The sequence below is a fragment of the Ceratosolen solmsi genome, unplaced genomic scaffold (genome assembly GCF_000503995.2).
Source record: "Ceratosolen solmsi marchali unplaced genomic scaffold, CerSol_1.0 scaffold29, whole genome shotgun sequence".
NCBI classification, from domain to species: domain Eukaryota; kingdom Metazoa; phylum Arthropoda; class Insecta; order Hymenoptera; family Agaonidae; genus Ceratosolen; species Ceratosolen solmsi.
In genome coordinates, this window is record NW_011948417.1 from 7,789,142 (window position 1) to 7,809,140 (window position 19,999).

At 27.7% G+C, this 19,999-nt stretch overlaps 1 protein-coding gene across 1 annotated transcript in view; it reads left to right on the plus strand.

Moving 5' to 3' along the window:
• The first annotated feature begins 9,853 nt into the window (after positions 1-9,853).
• Positions 9,854-19,999, plus strand: part of LOC105359795 (uncharacterized) — a 42,309-nt gene continuing 32,163 nt past the window's right edge. Inside the window, exon 1 of the mRNA XM_011496488.1 lies at positions 9,854-10,042. The gene's annotated coding sequence lies outside the window, so the exon portion shown is untranslated. The remainder of the gene's footprint in view (positions 10,043-19,999) is intronic.

Here is a 19,999-nt window from a genome sequence, read left to right on the forward strand (position 1 = left end):
ATAATTATATATTTTTTTTCATTGTATTTATCGTTAACTATAAAATTTTTATTACCCAATTTTTTTTATTCTATAAGAATAAAATTTTCATCCTTTTCATTATTTTAGGTGATTGACAGTGTTAGCCGATACCATCAATCTTTTCATTCATATCATATAAATTATGTCTAAAAATAGAGACGAAAAATTGAATTTTTACCCGATTGTGTAAATTTAAAGGGTAACTTTTCTTATATTCAAACAATTTTATGATTACTTTAAATTATAATAAATGTATTTGATATTGATAAAACAATCAATATATGGATATATGACATTATTTTTATTTTTGTATTTTAAAGAGAACATATAGAAAATATAATTGTAAAAACCTTTAAATAAATTTTAACTTATTAAAATTTCAAAAAAAAAAAAAAAAAAAAAAATAAAAAAAAAAAATAAAAAAAATTCATTTGCAACAGATTTATATGTATATTTTCAGACGTAAAGATTTAGTGAAATTGTTTATTTGTATTGTATTTAAACATTCGCTAATATTCTGATATAAATCATACGTTGTCTGGTCTGCTTGTTCGTTCATTTTCATAAAATTTTCGTTATCGTTGCTCCACGATAATCTGGGTGCGAATGTGCAAATCTATCAACTTTATTTAAATCATATGAATTCTTTTTTTGTGTTGTTACTTTTAACCGAACGTATTATCTTGATTCCTTCGATCATTATTAATGACATGTACCAGGACAATTTAGCTTATTTATAAATTATTTAATTGCTCTTTTATTCTTTCACATATTCTTTATTGTGTATAATAATGAATTATTATGTAAATTAATATTTAATATTTAATTTTCAAATATAAATCTATTGTCAATGATTTTTATTATAGAAATATAATATATATATATATATATATATATATATATATATATATATATAAAATATATAGTTTAATTTGCATTATCTCTATATACGTACACAATTTGTCTTTTTTTTTTAATACAAATATTTGTGCTTTTTAAATCGAATTTCATTAAAAATGTAAAAAAAACCAATTATGAAAATACTTGAAATGCACCATCCCAATTACTCTCAATTGTTAATAATTTATAAATTACGATAGACATTACGATTTGTTTTCTTGCGAAATTTGTTTAATATAATTATCAATAATTGTTAAGATAATATATTAGTTCTTAACTCGAGTCAGAAAGTACTTATTATTTTTCTTTTCTCTATTTCAATGCTCAAAATATCAAAAGTAGTTGAAATATAATAACTGCAAAAGAGAATAAATATCGTCTGTTTTATTATAACATTGTTACGTTAATTAAAAGCTCTTTTGAATTGCCTTGTTATTACAATACTCAGACTATTATTTTTATAAAGTCGCAAAATAAATTATTCTTAATTTAATATTTTTCCACATAAATGCCTAAATATGTACAGTTGTATAAGTGATTACTGTCCAACATATACCTATCATATAATTAATTCTAAACAACTAATAGTTAATGGATAAATTCTCAATCTTATTACAATTTTTTATATTTGATGTGAATCGTTAACCATTGGCTTTTGCTTCACTGTAAATTTGTCAACGCAAAAAACTTCAATATACGATTACGTATATTATTGTCTCACACTGTAAATCATTGAACAACATCTGCTCGATCCATCTCGCTTCGTACTCCAGCCTTCTTTCTCTACTAATTTGTAACCTTTTTTTATGCTCCTCTCGTTGTGCTCTATCACACACGTGCATATGTACCATGCATTGTTCAATATTGCATATGTTCAGTATGCGTATTCCACGAATTTGAATCATCATTTCCCCAAACATTATCTAATGAACTTTTTGAAATTCTATGTATTTAGAATTTTTTACAAAATTTAAATTCTAAGTAATCGATTTACATTTTAAATGGATGGATGGACTTGGACATATACAAAATAAATATACCTATACGTGCATTAAATTACATAGATTAAGTAGTTTGTTAAAAATATCTGAATATTTTCTATATACTCAACAACTATTCAATAACTATACATAGAATATTCAAATTTCATTTTATATTTTCAGGTAAAGTTATCATTTTAAGCAAGTAAATGTAATATTTTTAATTATAATTAAGAGATGCTTGTTGCCTTACATTAAATAATTATTTTATTATTTCTTTTTGTTAGATCGAATAAGTCAGAGAATTAAAAATAGTATATTTTTAGAAACGATGCATTTATATAATCAATTGAGAATATTATAAAGGTGGTAAAGAGCGTTGAATTGCAAAGAATATATTAATATATAATATATTATAGAACATACGATATTTAAATGTATAAAGTTTAAACTTTACATAATATTTGAAAAGCATATTTGATCATAAATAAAAAAAAAATTTTGTCCATGAATATCTAATCAAATAAACTAAATATATACAAAAATTTTGTTCTAATTATATAAAAATATGCAATATTGAAGAAAATATTATCAAAAAACGACGTAACAACCGAATAATTTTATATAAAATACACGAATCAATTCTGTCATCCCAAATATGTATATATATATATATATATATATATATATATATATATATATACGTGTGTGTATGTATGTGTGTGTAAAATATGCAAGCAGCACATAAACCACAATACTCAAGAACTGTAATAGCAACGTAGCTTAGTAAATGTTTGAAATTAATGTATTACTAATGAACAAAAACAGAATATAGAGTAGGAACTTTTTGTAATTATGAATTATGTATCTTCATAACTTTAGCAAATGTTGAGTTGTTATATATTAACAAATTTATTAAGATTTATTAGAAAGATAAATTAGTGTACAGTGTAGTGTATTAGCGTAAAGAATGTACATTCTGTTACATAAAATACTCGAAAAAACGATTTTCGTTATTATAATAAATTGTACATGTACTGAAAAGTTTGTACTTTTCGTTATAGATATCTGTAAATCCTATTTATTTAAAGATTATTAAATACTAAAAATTCAAATTTATAGATTCATACGTAGTTAACGATATTTTGCCTTAATTAAAAATGCATAAATATATAATTTTAAATATATGTAAATAAATATAATTTCAATTGATATTAATCAAAATATTTAGAAAATATAAAACAGGCTGGTCGTATAGGGCAATGGTATTTTAATAGATGAAGATTTATCTAATGTTGATTTATAATCTTTAATATATTTAAATTTTATTGTAATATATTTAAAAAATATATTAATAATAATAACAGAAACACAATAATACATATAATACGCGGCAAGATTAATAATTTTAACATAAAAATTATTAAATAAGTAAAATAATTCATAATGAAGTTTTTATTTATAATTACGTTGGCCCGACATTTATTTATAATTTATTTATGGTATGTATTTTTATATCACTTGTAACGAAGATCGATGTTCTGTATGACAATACATTACAATATAAAACTTGATATTATAATATTAATTAAAGAGAAAAAAGAAAAGAAAACATTTTTAATTTATTCCTTTAATGTATTATAACCTCAAACTTCAAACATTTCGATAGCATTATAATAATAAGTATTATAATGTAATATATATATATATATATATATATATATATATATATATATATAATCTAATTGAAAATTTGTATCTATACTTATAAGAATGTTCCTAGTACCGTAAAAATACTTTATCCCCAATCTACTCGCTATTAACCACAATTCCAAAATTCAGTCTAACTAATCATTTCGTTCAGTAAAAGATAAATTCCTTAATTTCATTAAATTAAAAGAGGGAATAAACAAGTACCAATCAAACGACGACAGTTTCACATTCCAAAACAACCAGTAGGCAGTCATTTTCGAATCGTGATTGCCATTATTCCATTTAATGAAAAGAGGCATTTCACTTAACGCCACTATCCAATTACCGCGATATTCACAATTACTTAAACAACACGCACTCTCTTGCTCTAATGAATCAAATCTAATCTCCTTTTCAAACTGAAGTATATGACCGACGAATTACCGAGGAAATTTGCAAGTTAAAAATACACGGGAGAAGAATTACTCACCGAAAGCTGCACCCACGCGTGAGCTTCCTGCCGAATTTACACGCCTCGCAACTGCAACGCGATAACACAAACACGTTAACCGGGATGGTACGAAGGTGTGGAAGCTAGTGCTCGTTAAAAAGCGTACTCCTGGCCGGTGCTTGATACTCGGAATATTCCTGGGCAAGCGAAGGACGCGTGAGGATCCAACATTAGGTGCCGCCAGAGTCCAGACACACGCACTCGAGTCCGATCGATTCCGGGACGCGACGCCGACGCCGCCTAGGCGTTGCGGGGGCGGGAAAATTAGAGGCGCGAGCCTGTCCTTGAAAATTACACCCCATAGCCGTACCTCTTTTCTTAGTCGTCTTTTTGCCCTTACGAGATGGCGAATGGGCGCGAGCCCTACAGCTCTCTCGTTATGCGATATTTTATAACGCAGCTTTAATCGTCGAAACTTTAACTGTAATTATGATTATTCATCATAGTATGTTATGTATGATCTATTCTAGTAGTTGTGAGTATGATCTATTCTACTGGACTTACTATAATATAATTAATGTGTTTGGTATTTGGGCCCTTACTCGATTAACCTACCCAGGTTTTTCATTATAATAACGATTATGCGTAAATGCAAATCGGTTTTATTAGCGAGGATATTTATATAATTCCCATTCACTATTTCATAATTATTTATCTGTCAACTATTAATTATTATCTTTTAAAATATTTTGCTACCTTTTTTTTTTAATTGCACTAGCGGGCGCGAGCTCACGCACACGCGCACACCCCCGCGCACGTGCACACGGACATAGGCACGCACGCACCCATCCATGTAAATAATACGTACATAAACGGGATTTAAACGTGGATCGAGAAGCAATTAATAACGAAATATATAAAACTACAATAGATCAGCAAATGCATAAGTGTTAAAAAAAATATGAGAGAATATCATTGTACTTTGATGAATTCGACAATAATATACTTTTTTTCGTCTTAATTCAATTAATAATATAATAAAACTATCGATTATCGGTCAAAAATTTTCCACTTTTGCCATTTAAAAGATGATTCGACAGTTTATAAAGTAATGATTAAGCAATTAACTTCGTCCTTCCTTCACAATATCATTCCTATACCATTTATTAAAAACTTGATAAAATTAAATTATAATATACAAACTTAAGAGAATCTAGCTTGTTAAATAATAATTTTTGTATTTATACTTAATATAAATAAATATTCTTTATTTTTTTTTTTGTAGTAGCTTGATGCATATAAAACGTCGGAATATCGTAATTAAGGGTGATCATCAATATTTATATGCAAATAATATATTAATAGAATGTCAAATTAATATCGCGAGAAAAATTTACGAGCAAGGTCATTCGCTACAATCACTCTTGTAAGATTTCAGAAGCTTTAAACGACAGAATAGCAATTACGCTAACCCTTTCTTCGTTGATTGTAGTAAAAGTTATCCTTAATTACTTTAATCGATATTACTAATCTTTGTACAAAGGAGTAATATTCATTAATTTCTTGAAAACTCGTTTAATATAAAAGAAAAAAAGACTAAATATACGAACAATTAAATAAAGCGAAGATCATCGACAATAATGAACTTCCATATAACAATTTAATTTTTTAAACAAGATAATCGTGTAAACATTTCCGTTTTATTTATCAGCGACGAATTGGTTGTTGTTTTTTTTTTTTTTTTTTGCACAAAATCAATTGAAAAAAATAACAAAGAAAAATTTGTAAATTCAAATTAATATATAATGGCCTAATTTATGTTTTTATACGATTATTTATTAACACATACGACACATTCTATATAACCAAGAAAAACCAAACGATTAGATAAAAATGCAAAGAATAATGCTTTTAATCCACATCCTTCTTCTTATTATTATTTGCCCATCAAATATTCATCTAAATAAATAAATATCATTTAAAAACTGACATAAAAATCTTTGGGGCATATATTAATAAAATGATTTTTACGGTTTTTACGTTTTTTTTTTTTTTTTTTTTTTTTTTAAAAGAAAAATTAAAATTAAAATGTGTTAGGTATTTTATTAAAAATATTTGTTTAATATTTAAGTTGCCTTAAAACGAACAAATTTCTAGTTTTACTCTGATCATTTTGGTATTTATAGACTCACAATAATATTTCACTAAAGAAACTCGTACTAAATAAAATTTACTTTATTTGTTTATTTGTTTCTAATCCGCGACAAACCATTAATATACCATCAATACATATAAGTCCTAGATCAATTATTTTAACACTATAAATACTAATTTAATTATTTTCATTATTAATTTAAATAAAATTATTTTTGTTCCATAAGGAAATGAATAGTTACATATAAAAGTTTATTCGATATACGATTACATATTTCACGGGTTAACAATATTTACTGTGTAGATAAATAAGCACACACATTAATTATAAACATCGTGTTATATTTAATTCGAATTCGACACATTTATAATTATGACAAAAGATTAGTCAAACGATTAATTACTACAAAGCATCTTATTGTTACTTATAATTACTTATAATAACTACGAACATCATACAAAACATCCGAAGAATATGAAAATTTGCTTCTTTTCTGTTCGTGGCAACAGATTCTCAGATTTAAAATTATTTACTTGCATAATTGTTCAGTTGGTCATTCGATATGATAACATATATATCACGTAGTGCAATTTACAATTTAAAATTCACTTTGGATTACGTTTTTAAAGTTTTAATTGAAAAAATCACAATTAAGAATTATAAAAAAAAAATCTATCAAACTTACGTTAAATTACATGAAAATATACTAGTGTTTCAAAATTTCATACTTACAGTTCGAATAATTGTGAAAGTTCATATTTTTTTCTATTTTATGCATTGAGATATAAAATATACTTTATATGTGTTTTTAATTATTTACTTTATAAAAATTAATTATCAAAACATTCCTTTCATAATTATTCCTTAATTTATTAAGCTTACCTTAAATTTTATAATTGCGAAAGTCATATTAATTAATGCTCGATACTAAAAATATCGATAATGAGAAAGAAAAATACACTTTTACTATAAATTTCATTTATAGATCTCTAATAATTATATAACTTTTAATCATTGTAAAAGTACATTTAATATTAAATTTTTTAATTTTATGCTGTAAATAAAATTACTATTAACAAAAATTAATAAAAATCTTCTATTATTTGACATACTGTATAATGTGAGAAAACCAATTTTATTAATGGAAATAAAATTTTTAACTTTACGGGCTTTCGAATGAATTTAGCAATAGAATAATATAATGGAGTGTAGTCAGAAAGTAAGACTATTGAAAATAAAATAATTTAAAGTTTCAGAAATCTTTTTCAATACAAATCATGTTAAGTGATTTGTTTGTAGAGGGAAAATATAAAACGACTGTATTTATCACCATTTTACCATGTTAAAATGAAAAAGAATGATCAATAGTTATTATATAAAATGTACTGTTAAATTGAAAATATTGCTCTCTTATTATAATCATTTATTTATAATATTTTCTTTCAATATATATATATATATATATATATATATATATATATATACAATCACCATTTGAATAAATTTAAAATTATTGTATATAAATTGTAAAGTAAAATTTTATTACAATAACAATAATAATTAATAGTTATTTTTCTATTATTGTATTATTTTATTAATACATATAGACATAAATTTAAGTGCTATCTAAATTTATAATAAAAATTTTTAATACATAATACACATATAAAAGCATTCAAATGAGATTTCACGTTCACGTTTTATTTCAACTTATTTGAATAAATATTCATGAAATATTCATTTAACAGGACTATTCCAAAGACAGAAGTTCAATAAATAAATAAATCATAATTTAGCATTAATTATTCGTGAGAAGACATTTTTTTTATAATAAAGCAATAAATAGCGGACAGAAACATTATCATTCGATAGATGCAAACAAAATAAATAATTTTAACTCAACTCCATATACTTCTTCTCCTTAAATATGATCCTGCTAATGCGTAAATTTCTATCCGATGATTCACAATCTATAACATCGGTTCAGCTAATCATTTTACTTATTATTAATTTTATTTCGAAAAAATTCAAATGCATCTAAGACTGCGATTTGTTAAATAATTTCACATCCTCGACAAGAATTACAACATAGACTTTAACGCTACAATTTTACATCTTACATATAATAAGTATACTACTTAAGTAGAGCTTAAAATATACAAAATCATCACGTGGCGAGAATGATAACAATTACCTGAATTTACGAATAAAAGTTGCCGACAACGTATAAACCCTTCATTCCACGTCACTTCTCACCTGCGTTTCGAATCTTTCTGCACTTTGCAAATTCGCCAACTACACAGTCATTCCGCGAGTTTCAGTCCCGCGACACACAGATCCTTAGCTTCTCGATCTACCAATCCGCTATTACGATGGCTCACCTTCCATACCTCCACCCTCGTCTGTCCGTAGCACCCACTCCAAGGAGCCCTCCTTTGCTCCTCGTCACTCACCCATCGTCGCGTTTTTCTTGCCTCCTACACTCGACCCTCGTCATCTCAATACCTTCTAAACTACATTTGCAGCTGCATCTGTCCGTAATAACAACGCGACTCTACCTCTTTACTCAAACTACTCTCTCTCTCTCTCTCTCTCTCTCTCTCTCTCTCTCTCTCTCTCTCTAATTTCTGACAAAATCTAGAACGCTCGTGTGCAGTTAGTTACTTTATATTGCTCGCGTTTCTAAACATTAGCATCATTAAGCTCATGCTCTCTCAAAATAGAAACAATTAGGGCTCTCGTATTATTCAGGCACGCGTGCGCCAATTTCTCTGAGAGTCGAAAAAGTCGAAAATTTAACGGCTTTGATGGTTGTTGCATATCGACGCGAGTCTTTACTTTCCCTCAAGATCGGTAGGGACATCGCGCTTCCTTGGAAAACCTCGATCAGCGTATCCTGGATCTGGCTTTAGAGGCTGCCGCGTGGGAAACGAGCGGAACGCCGTCCGTGGCTTTGAATCGGACTGGGTGAGACGTGGGTGGCGGCCGATAATGCAGGTACCCCGAGGGTTCCAGGTGTCGCTGGTCCTCGCGCATCCCCTGTGCGCATGCACCACGGGTAGGAATAACGGTGGTGACGACGGTGGCGGCGCCCCGGTGGCCCCGAGCGACCGAGGAAGGAGCGCGCGAGGAAGCCGTGACCGCGAGCGCGGTGCAGTGCGCGTTTTGGGGGCGGCGAGGGCAGCTGGCTGTCTCTCTCTCGTCTCGTCCGTGTGCGCGCGGAAGGAAGCAGCCCCTTGGCGAGGGCCGCCGCCGCCACCGCCACCGCCACCGCCACCGCCACCGCCACCGCCACCGCCATCGCCGCCGCCGCCACCGCTACCGCCACCGCCACCACCACCTCCACCTCCATCGTCACCAACTTCGCCACTAGCATTTCGACAGGGACGACGACGACGACGACGACGACGACGACTACGACGACGACGACGACGACGACGGCGACAACAACGACACCGACGACGACGACGACGACGACGGCGACAACAACGACACCGACGACGACGACGACGACGACGGCGACAACAACGACACCGACGACGACGACGACGACGACGGCGACAACAACGACACCGACGACGACGACGACACCGACGACGAAGACGACGACGACGACGACGACGACGACAACGACAACGACGTCGACGACGACGACGACGACACCGACGATAACGACGACATCCACGACACCGACGACAACATCAACCACGAAAATAAAAGCCAAGACAGAGTGGACAACAACGACGGCCAAAACGACATCCAACACGATAACGACGACGAAGCGAGGGCGGCCCCGCGGATCGCCATCCCCGGGAGAAGACGCTGCTAAAGGCCTCGTGGCAGGTATGTTCTCATCGCTCGATCGATATCCTAATATAATCCTTAAATTCAGTATCGAGCGTCCAATGGGGCGAGTGACCCTCTTATACGAGAGGCGCATGCCGGCGATGCTCTTACGCTCCGGTCGCTCCCGGTCGGCTGGGGTCAGCTTCGAGCCAGTAGCAATGGCAGTTAATTTTATCGTGGACCGGTGCACGTACGTCCAAGTCCGCGCTACTCTCAAGTTCAATTTACACTCCTTTTAGCCCCCATCGCTTACGATAATTAGGGCGCTCTCGGGGATGTTTCGCTTCTGCTTCGTACGACTTGATCGCTTGAGTCCATTCGTAAAGAGCGCATACGGAAAAACATTCGAGCCCATTGCATCGACAATTTATTAGTCTAGTGTAACAATTTTGCTAATGAGTGTCAAGAGTGTCAACAGCATTGCGAAGTCACAAACAAATTAGCTCTTCGCTTAACTTAATCCTACCCCTAACCCTATTCCAAGCTCTTGGAATTTTAAAAAATACGAACGACATTTACCACGAGGTAATAACGCATTTATGCGAATACTTGGACTTGCACTGAAATACGAGACAGCCGCATAAAATAGCGAGATTACTCTGTTTATTACTTTCTTTTTTTTCTCTTTTTTTTCTTTCTTTTTCTTTCTTTTTCTTTCTTTTTCTTTCTTTTTTGCTCCTATAAAGTATGGCGTGTCGCTTTTGACAGAATCGAGCTTGCGCTTACAAAACTCCGAGACCCGTTGAGACTCGTGGAGAATATTATTTACGATGATCGACCATGTGAGAAGATCCAATTATTGACATACGCTAAAGTTGTAAAGTACAATCCTTCACATTATCTTACAACTATGGGCAAAATTAAAAGAATTCGAGGGACGCTGTATTTGTCAATATACTTTAAAAGTAAATCTATTACATATGCGTAATTTTATTATATATATATATATATATATTGAGATGTGACAAATAAAAAAGAGTTTCCATTCCTAGTTGATGAAAAAAAAAAAAAATATATATATATATATATATATATATATATATAAATTAGAATTAAAGGGAAAATAAAGAGAAACTAATACATGTTTTCTATTAATTTTTTTGTACTATAACAATAAAATATATATGGCAAAATTATAATTATCAAAATGATCAATACATTTTTTAAATAGATTTCTATTGCATAGTACTGCCTCAAACATATTAATAGCGACGATTCTAATTTAACCAATTATTTATATTAATAATACGCTACGAGGTAATTCAAAATAATAAGTAAGTTTTTTCACGATTTTCAAATGTAATCCAAAAATATTAGAAGCGTTGGCGAAACATTTACATATTTGTCAATAAACTAATCTAAGCCCCAATTACTTTACTCTACCAATTATTATGGTTCTCACAAAAATTAATAATGGATCAATAAGGAATAAAATTACTCTTTCTTAATCTTGAAACGCGCTATTTTTTTATAAGGTATCAAACAAGCAATTATTCTGAATTTCTGCATGCAATCAAAAATAATAATTTTTAAATTTCATTTCTATATACGTAGACGTAGACGTTAACTACATACTTAGACATTAAGTATTATACTATTATAAAGTGATTTTATTTTATAATGCATTCTGCCACTCATATATTGAAAATAATTTATCCAAATAATCGTGATTGCACTTTCACATATAAATTTAATAAAATTAGCAATTAAGTAAAACTAGCTACAATCTCAGATACGACAAACTTCTTTCAGTTAATATGATTGTTTTTAGCCGTAATAGTAATTACTAACTGCTAGAATGTTATATTTTATCTAACAAGTTTCTAATATAAATAAGCCTAATCACATTTTAATTCTTAACGTCAACAATTTTAACCCTGCATTGATTAAAAGACAAAATCAAATGCAAAAACAAATCTATTCGTCATAATTATGCATTAAACGTTAGTAAAATTTTACATTCGCGTGATACTGACAAACATATCAAAGAGTCAAAGAGGTAGTATAAAAATAAAATATTTACATTAATCATTATATTATAATAACCGGAGGATAATAACATTTAATTTAAATGTTTGATACATATTAAAAATAATGTATTAAAAAAGGAAGAAAAAAGCTCTTGCTTATTAAATATTAATTTAATAATAAATTATAAAATATTGATAATAGTGTCAGCTAAGTTATAAATAGTAAAAGAAAATATTGCGCACCCCGTCCGTTAATACAATTTCGAATTACTTTATTTTTAATCTTTACTCTTTGTCGTTTATTTATTTATTCAAAGCCGTTAAAAAAAATCTTATTAATCAACTTAATATTATGTGTCTTATGTATAACTTATGATTTTAGCAATGATGGTTATATTGAATTATAATAAAATAATTATGATAATAATTGTACAATAATAATTATGCTTGCGAGCAACTAGATTTTAATTGAGAGTTAAATTTACACTTCGTTAATATAATTTTACGTATATTGTACTATAAATATCATAATGTTCTTAATAATATATAAAATATATAAAACCTCACACGTTTCGTATCTCATCATAAGTTTTATTAATTTTTTAATATAGAGTTGATCCTAATTCTTACACTCGTACAATTTATAATTTATTTATTAATACATTATTCATACGATTCTACGTTTCCATTTATCTGCATAAATGAATTTTCTCTAATGCAATTGCTTTGTTGACGCAAATTCTTGCCATCATAAAGTAGAACATAAAGTATTTTTTAAACTCAATTAAGTTTATATAGCATATTATGTATATTATAGACATACAAATATTTTGTTCGGTGAAGTAGAAGGAATTGTTTGTTCAAGAGGAAACTACATATACATACATACATACACACATACGTACACACATACGTACACACACACACACACACACACACACACACACACATATATATATTTTTGTTTGTTAAATTATTGGTTAAATCATATGAAAATTATCATATATACATCAGTTATATTGGATAGATAAATATAAATTAATTTAATGCCAAACTATTCTAAAGATTTCCAACAAAATAACTTCACATAATTATTCTCAATTAGGAAAATATTTATATCTATATAAATGTAATAACAAATTAACTTGATATTAATGAGGAAGATTGCAAATTTAAAATCATTTCAATTTTATCATTCGATTCCTCTCCATTGAAATGGGGTTTGCAATTTTTTCTAGCAGAAATTTTGTATTGTTATACAGAGTTCAAATATAATTATCTTGTATTACATTTAATTGAAAGTAAATATTGCAATAAAATTAATTAAAAGTTTTCATAGAACAATTTACTATTAAATTATTATAAATAATAAATAGATTTGCATTATTTTTGTTAGCGACGAATATTCCAAATACGTTACTGCGCTGAAAAATATGAATTTTTTTTTTTTTTGTACTATTGCAATCAATAATTTAATAGCATATACGTATTTTTCTATAGTATGAAATAACTCCATTGAAAATCATAAAACACACTTTCAATTTAATCTCCATAAGATTTCAATGCGTTATGAGTGAATAAGGGGATATATGTTAGGGTCTGGAATATATTGGGGGAAAAAATAATAAAGATAATTGAAAGAAATGATAAAAAGAATGACAATACATTCACATATCTGGCCTAATGGAGATAAGTTATTTCTAATTATCCAAATAGTAAATAAATATTTCAAAGAAAGGTAAAGATAGATTGCCTTTAATAATTTAAATTCGATAAACCATAACTACTACTTCAATAACCATAAATGATGAAGAGTTTTGAGTAAAATAATTTGCTTCTACGATCATATAAATATTCAATTCTACCACATGAAAGAAAAAAAGAATGAAAAATCCAATTTCATGAAAAGCTTTGTAACATTCGATAGCATTTTTACCTTAATATATAATAATCTTATATGCAATAATTATAAATTACATTTCCACAAATATCACGATAAATGGGATATGCATTACCTACTGATTAATTTAATTTAAAAATATGCTCATTGGGTTGTAAATATTGTGGTAAAGTACGAAATATTTTTTCACCCCTATGTAAAATAATGATATATTGAAAATGTTTCATAAAATAATTATAATTATAATACATTTTGAAAATGCAGAATTGATTTACCTTATTTAACAAATATAGATTATTTAAACAATATGTTATAAACTATTAATTTTTAATATCGAATGTATTATTATGTATTTAAAATAAATATTATTTTAACTATATTTAAAAATGAATAAATTTCCATTCAATCTGCTCGATCAATTTAATAAATATCATTGGTACTCGAGGTAATTCTATTCACTTTGATCTAGATATTTAAAAATATCACACCTTCTTTTTAATTAATAATAATAATCAAAATGTCAGTTTGAGATTATAAGTATAAATCGCAGATAATAATTTCATTAATCTTAAATAATTCGTTCACATATATTGAATCAATTTTGTTACAATCTCATGAATGTAATTAACATATCTTTAGATGTCAGGGTGAATAAAAGTTTTCATAAAAATATAAGTTTAAATTTTACTTACTTAAATATCTATAACATGAGAATTAGCATTAATACCTTATTGAAAATATTTATTTACGCTCTATTAACAAGTATTTCTCTATATTATTAGTTATTATAGTAACTAATAATATAAGTAAGTATACTAATAATAAGTATAATATTACGTATTATAGTATTACTCTATATAACAAGTGAATAAACTAATAATCCGTCGCAGTAATAAAATTATTTAAATCTATTTCAAATAAATACCGAGAGAGAGAGAGAGAGAGAGAGAGAGAGAGAGTGAGAGAGTGAGAGGGGGGGGGGGGAGAGGAAGGAAGAAAAAAAGAAAGAGAGGGAGGGTGGTAGAATGGAAGGGACAGTGGGAGGGACTACAAATTTTATGTTAAATGTACTAATTTTGTTTTGCGAATTGAATTTTTAATTATCATGCTCCCAGTGTTCCTTAATTATTAGATAATATAAGCAATTGATGATATATTCTAATATATATTCAAACTTTTGTCTAATTGTATAAAAATTTGTTTATACTAATTTTGTTTGCTACCACTCCTTGCCTAATAAACTATAAATTATATTAATAAGCAGCTATTTAATAAGCAGACATAATTAGCAATTCCTAATATCTTTACGTTAGATGAACAAAAGATTTGAAAATTACATTTATAAAAACAACAAAGATTTTTTTGTTTATATTAAAATATATCATAACTTCTCAAATAAATCATAAATTCTATAGTTAATTCAAACAAGCATATTGACATTTAATCATCTAAAAAGTCATTAATAGCTCAAATTATAAAAATATATTAATACAAAAATCCATCTTTAATGTAGTAAATAATTTTTTTCGTTTCATGCATAATTTAAAAACTTCTAAAACTTTAAATATCCTAATGATTTAATATGCTTAAAGTTTAAAGAGAACGTCAATCGATGTTTCTCAAACTTCTACATTTAATACTTACACGAGAAATAAAATTATTACGAAGCTTCGATCAAAATCCATCATTATCTATAAAACTAATTTTAAAGGTACCGAGAAGAATAATGTAAGTCTTTAATATAATGATATAACTCTAGAAATACTTATTTTACGTAACATTTATAAAAGTGTTAAATTAGTTTTATGAAATTATACGTATAAAATTTAAAATTATAATTCTCGTCAATATCACTGAAAAATGTGTATGCTTATATAGATTAATTCAATGTATTTATAATTTATTAGTCACTTTATAAATTCAAATCGTGTTAAACATCATAATTCAACTGCACTTATTGCATGAATAAAGCGGCAACGATCTGGCCAATAAGTGCATATAAGCGTATTTTAAGAATGTGTCGCATAAAATGGGACCGACACCAGTTTTATTAATAAACAAGAATAGTATTATGTAATATTATTTATTAATTTTACAAACTTGTTAGGATTACATTAATTTTTCTTACAAAAATTATTAAAATTTTATGAATATTGATATTTAACTTTGATATATATACATATATATATATATATATATTTGAAATAGAAAAAGCTTTCAATGTAAAAATAAGTGTTGAAACTCAATTAACTATTAATTTAATACGTTTATGGATAATATGTTTTTCCTAATTTATAAAATATGTTATCACTTATTGTATTACAATAATCATTAAAAAAAAGTTTTATTATATAATCTCAAAAGAAAGATTTTATTGAAGTAAGAGATATTAATTAATTTCGAAAATTCTAATTTCAATAGGAATTTTCATCTTCAAATAAAATCAAATCAATTTTCTGCTGCAAATTTTTCAACCACGTACGAATGAAAATATTCAATTTTTCTTAGCATAAATGTATCATTAACTTTTGCTTTTCCATTTTCTTGTTGATTTCTTTATACGATTTTACGTTCTATTTAATAACTACACGAGTTTCTAAATATTGCAGTTTTATAAAATTCAATTTTTTTATTTAATACAATTCTCGTGATATTTACCATCGAGTTTTTACAGATTCATATATATATATATATAAATTTAATCAATTAAAGTGTAAATTATCTATTTTTGAGTTAAAACTTTGTTAAACAATGAATTGTATGGAACTATTTAAATATTAAATCAAAAGAGAAAATACCTCATACAAAATATTCAGTCTATCAATAGCTCAGTAATTACAATAACTATTTACCAACACTGATAAAATATATCGAGACAATACCTGTAAAATACTAGGATAATAATAACAAATTATCATTGTACTTTGATATTATGAAATTGAGAATAGATATTATATTAGTATTGGATTAAAATTTTTGTCAGTTAACGAATCCAACATAATGTTGGCAAATTCATCAAATAAATACAGTTTGTTTGTTGTCGTAATAATTACATTAATATCATGCAAAGGCGCGTTGCTATCGAAGCTGTAATCAGTTGTTGACAATATCGCTCTATTAAGATTAACATAAATATTGATAATTCATAACTTACATATATGAAGCATATATACGAACGAGTTATAATAATAATTATTACAAGTAGATTAAAATTCTTAAAAATAATTTCTAATATTGCAAAGATAGGCTAATGGAAGGGAGACTCTTTATCAAATTTTCAAAACTTTTATTACATAAAAAGTTGCATCGGCCTCCATACGAATGTTTCCTTAAATTTTTGTATTTCGCATTTCCAGATATTTTCCGAATATCATTTCATTTCATTCTTTTATATTAATTTCTTTTTAATTTGCCCCAATATCGTACAATTCATATTTGTAAGTGTAAAACTTATTTCGCCAATATCCCAAAAATATATTTACATCTTCTTACAGTTAATAATATAAATGATTAAATATCGATAATTACATTATATTTACCGTTACTTGACATATATTATCGTACCTTTTTATTTAATGACATTTTATGAAAATTGAATGAGCTGCGACTTTTTTTATGGATTTATAAAGCGTTTAAAAAATAATTAAATACGAAAATGAGGGTTAAATTTTATTTAAAAAAAATTATTTATTTTCAATCTGTATACATAGATTTTTTTTAACGCAATCAATTTAATCGTCTCTATTTTTTATTCGCTTAAAGTAATTTGCATATTAATTTCATAATTTAAAATATAGATCGAGACTGAATGGATTTTATAAATTCCAATAGAATTTACTTCGTAATAGATTATATTACAATTATTAAGGATAATTGATTAATTGAGAATTAGAAATAGTAATTGCGATGGAATGATAATCGACGAATAGTGTTTCAAAGTATAATTTATTAAACTCGGCATAGAGATAATAAACGCCAGTAGTAATTAGTAATCATTAGAACAATATTATTTATACAAATTTTATATCCATGCATTTTGATCATATTTATATATAATTGAATAATAATTCTCTCTAATAAATGAAAATGTATCATAACCTATGTAAATGGTAAAACCTTGTAAATGAGTTTTGAATTTTTAAAAGATAGAGTAAATAATAAGACTTACACTTTTATTCAGTAAGGATGAAATAATTTAAAGAATTTTTTCGGCTTCTTAAAATGTACAACAAGAATTTCAAAACATACACGTTGTTACATGTGCATTTCATTGTTAATTCTGGCTAATTCGACCATTTTCTGCACAATCTGTAAAATATTACATTTAAAAATGCACGTGAGTCGGCAATCGACGTGGGATGTCAAGCCTAGACAAGGACGGGAATACGATTTACAACTTTTGAACTCGCTGTAGTACGATACTAGTGTACTCAATGGTTCCCCCGCCCCCCACCGCCCGAGCCCGTCCCGTCGTAAACCCCAACCCCCTCCACTGCACCGCTTCGCCATTCCGATCTCTCGTACCCAGTCTACTCACCAACGGTAGGTAGGTACACGATCAATAATTGCTGCGTAATTGTGGTCGAAACGTTCGACCGTACTATCGCACGCACCCCGTTGTTTCGTCTCTTGCACGAATCTCAACATTTATTTGATTATCGAGGAAAGTAGGAAAGCCCTAGATAACATCGAATGACATTTGCTTTTTGTCAAGTTATTTATTTATTTCACATAAACTACAATACGAGCGATATATTTAGTTGCTACCTTACCAGCTTCACCAGCTTTGAATAAAACATATGTTCGGTTATTGTAAAATTTCTATAGCAAAATTAATTACAATCTATAATTGGCTTTTACTACCATATGCATATGAATATTGCGCAATCGACTCTCATTATTTTACATACGTTTTATTTCAGTTATTTAAAATATTACAATTATTACAGGTAAGGCATGACAAGATATATATATATATATGCGAAGGAAACAATATTTTTTTAATAAAATTATCAAATACGTGTAAAACTTGGAAAAATCAGTTTAAAATGTTTAATTGTTGAAAGTGATATTATAAGTAATAAAAAAACGTATGCACTCTTCCATATTGTTCTCTTCTAGGTGTTTAAATTCGAGAAGTATCTGACGTAATTCAGATACTCTGATCTGATACTATGACTGGTATTATATTGAAAAATTTACTAATAATCCAATATTGTTTAATAATCTTAAAACCACTAATTCAACGTGATAATTTTTAAAAGAAAAGGTTCGGATAAATATAAAAATATCAACATTAAATGAGAATAGCGAAGCATGCATACAATAGTGACATTAAAATATTTTTAATTAAATTGCAAATTTAAATTAAAACATTGCAAATGTATAAAACATATTTTTCTTCAAAAGAAAATTGATGTTCTAATGAAAATCAACAAAGAAGTATTTCAATTAAGTAAGCTTATACTTACTAAGTATATATAAATAAATAATATAGAATACCTAGCCAGATGAAAAATATAAATAGAACAAAAAGATAAGAAGAATTCTCAATGATATTATTCGTTAATAAAAATAATCATAATAGAAAATATTCTATTATGATGTAAATGAGAAACAATTTCATCGAATGCTGATTAAAAGGACAAGAAAATGACGTTGTCACGTACTAATAAGAAATAAACATTGTTATATAAGTTATATAAGACAAAATTAAAGATAAATAATGTCTAAAGTTACAAGAACAAAAAAAAAAAAAAAAAAAAAAAAAATTAAATAAGTAGCTTTGATTATCGATATTGTGCATTTGTTGAAACTGATGTTGATATAATGTTAATGCGATATTCAAGAATTAACCAGCGAATACGTACTGATAACAGACATACATTCATTATAAAAGTAAGCCTTCACTATTGATAATTTCATTACATAAATTTTCATTGATAATCATAACAAGCAAATATAAATTATTTTTTAATGTTAAATGTTACTTATTATTTCTATTATATTTATGTGGAATATGAAAAATATGGGCAAATATAATTTCAAATACCCTCGTTTCGTAAGAACAATTGGACTAAAATA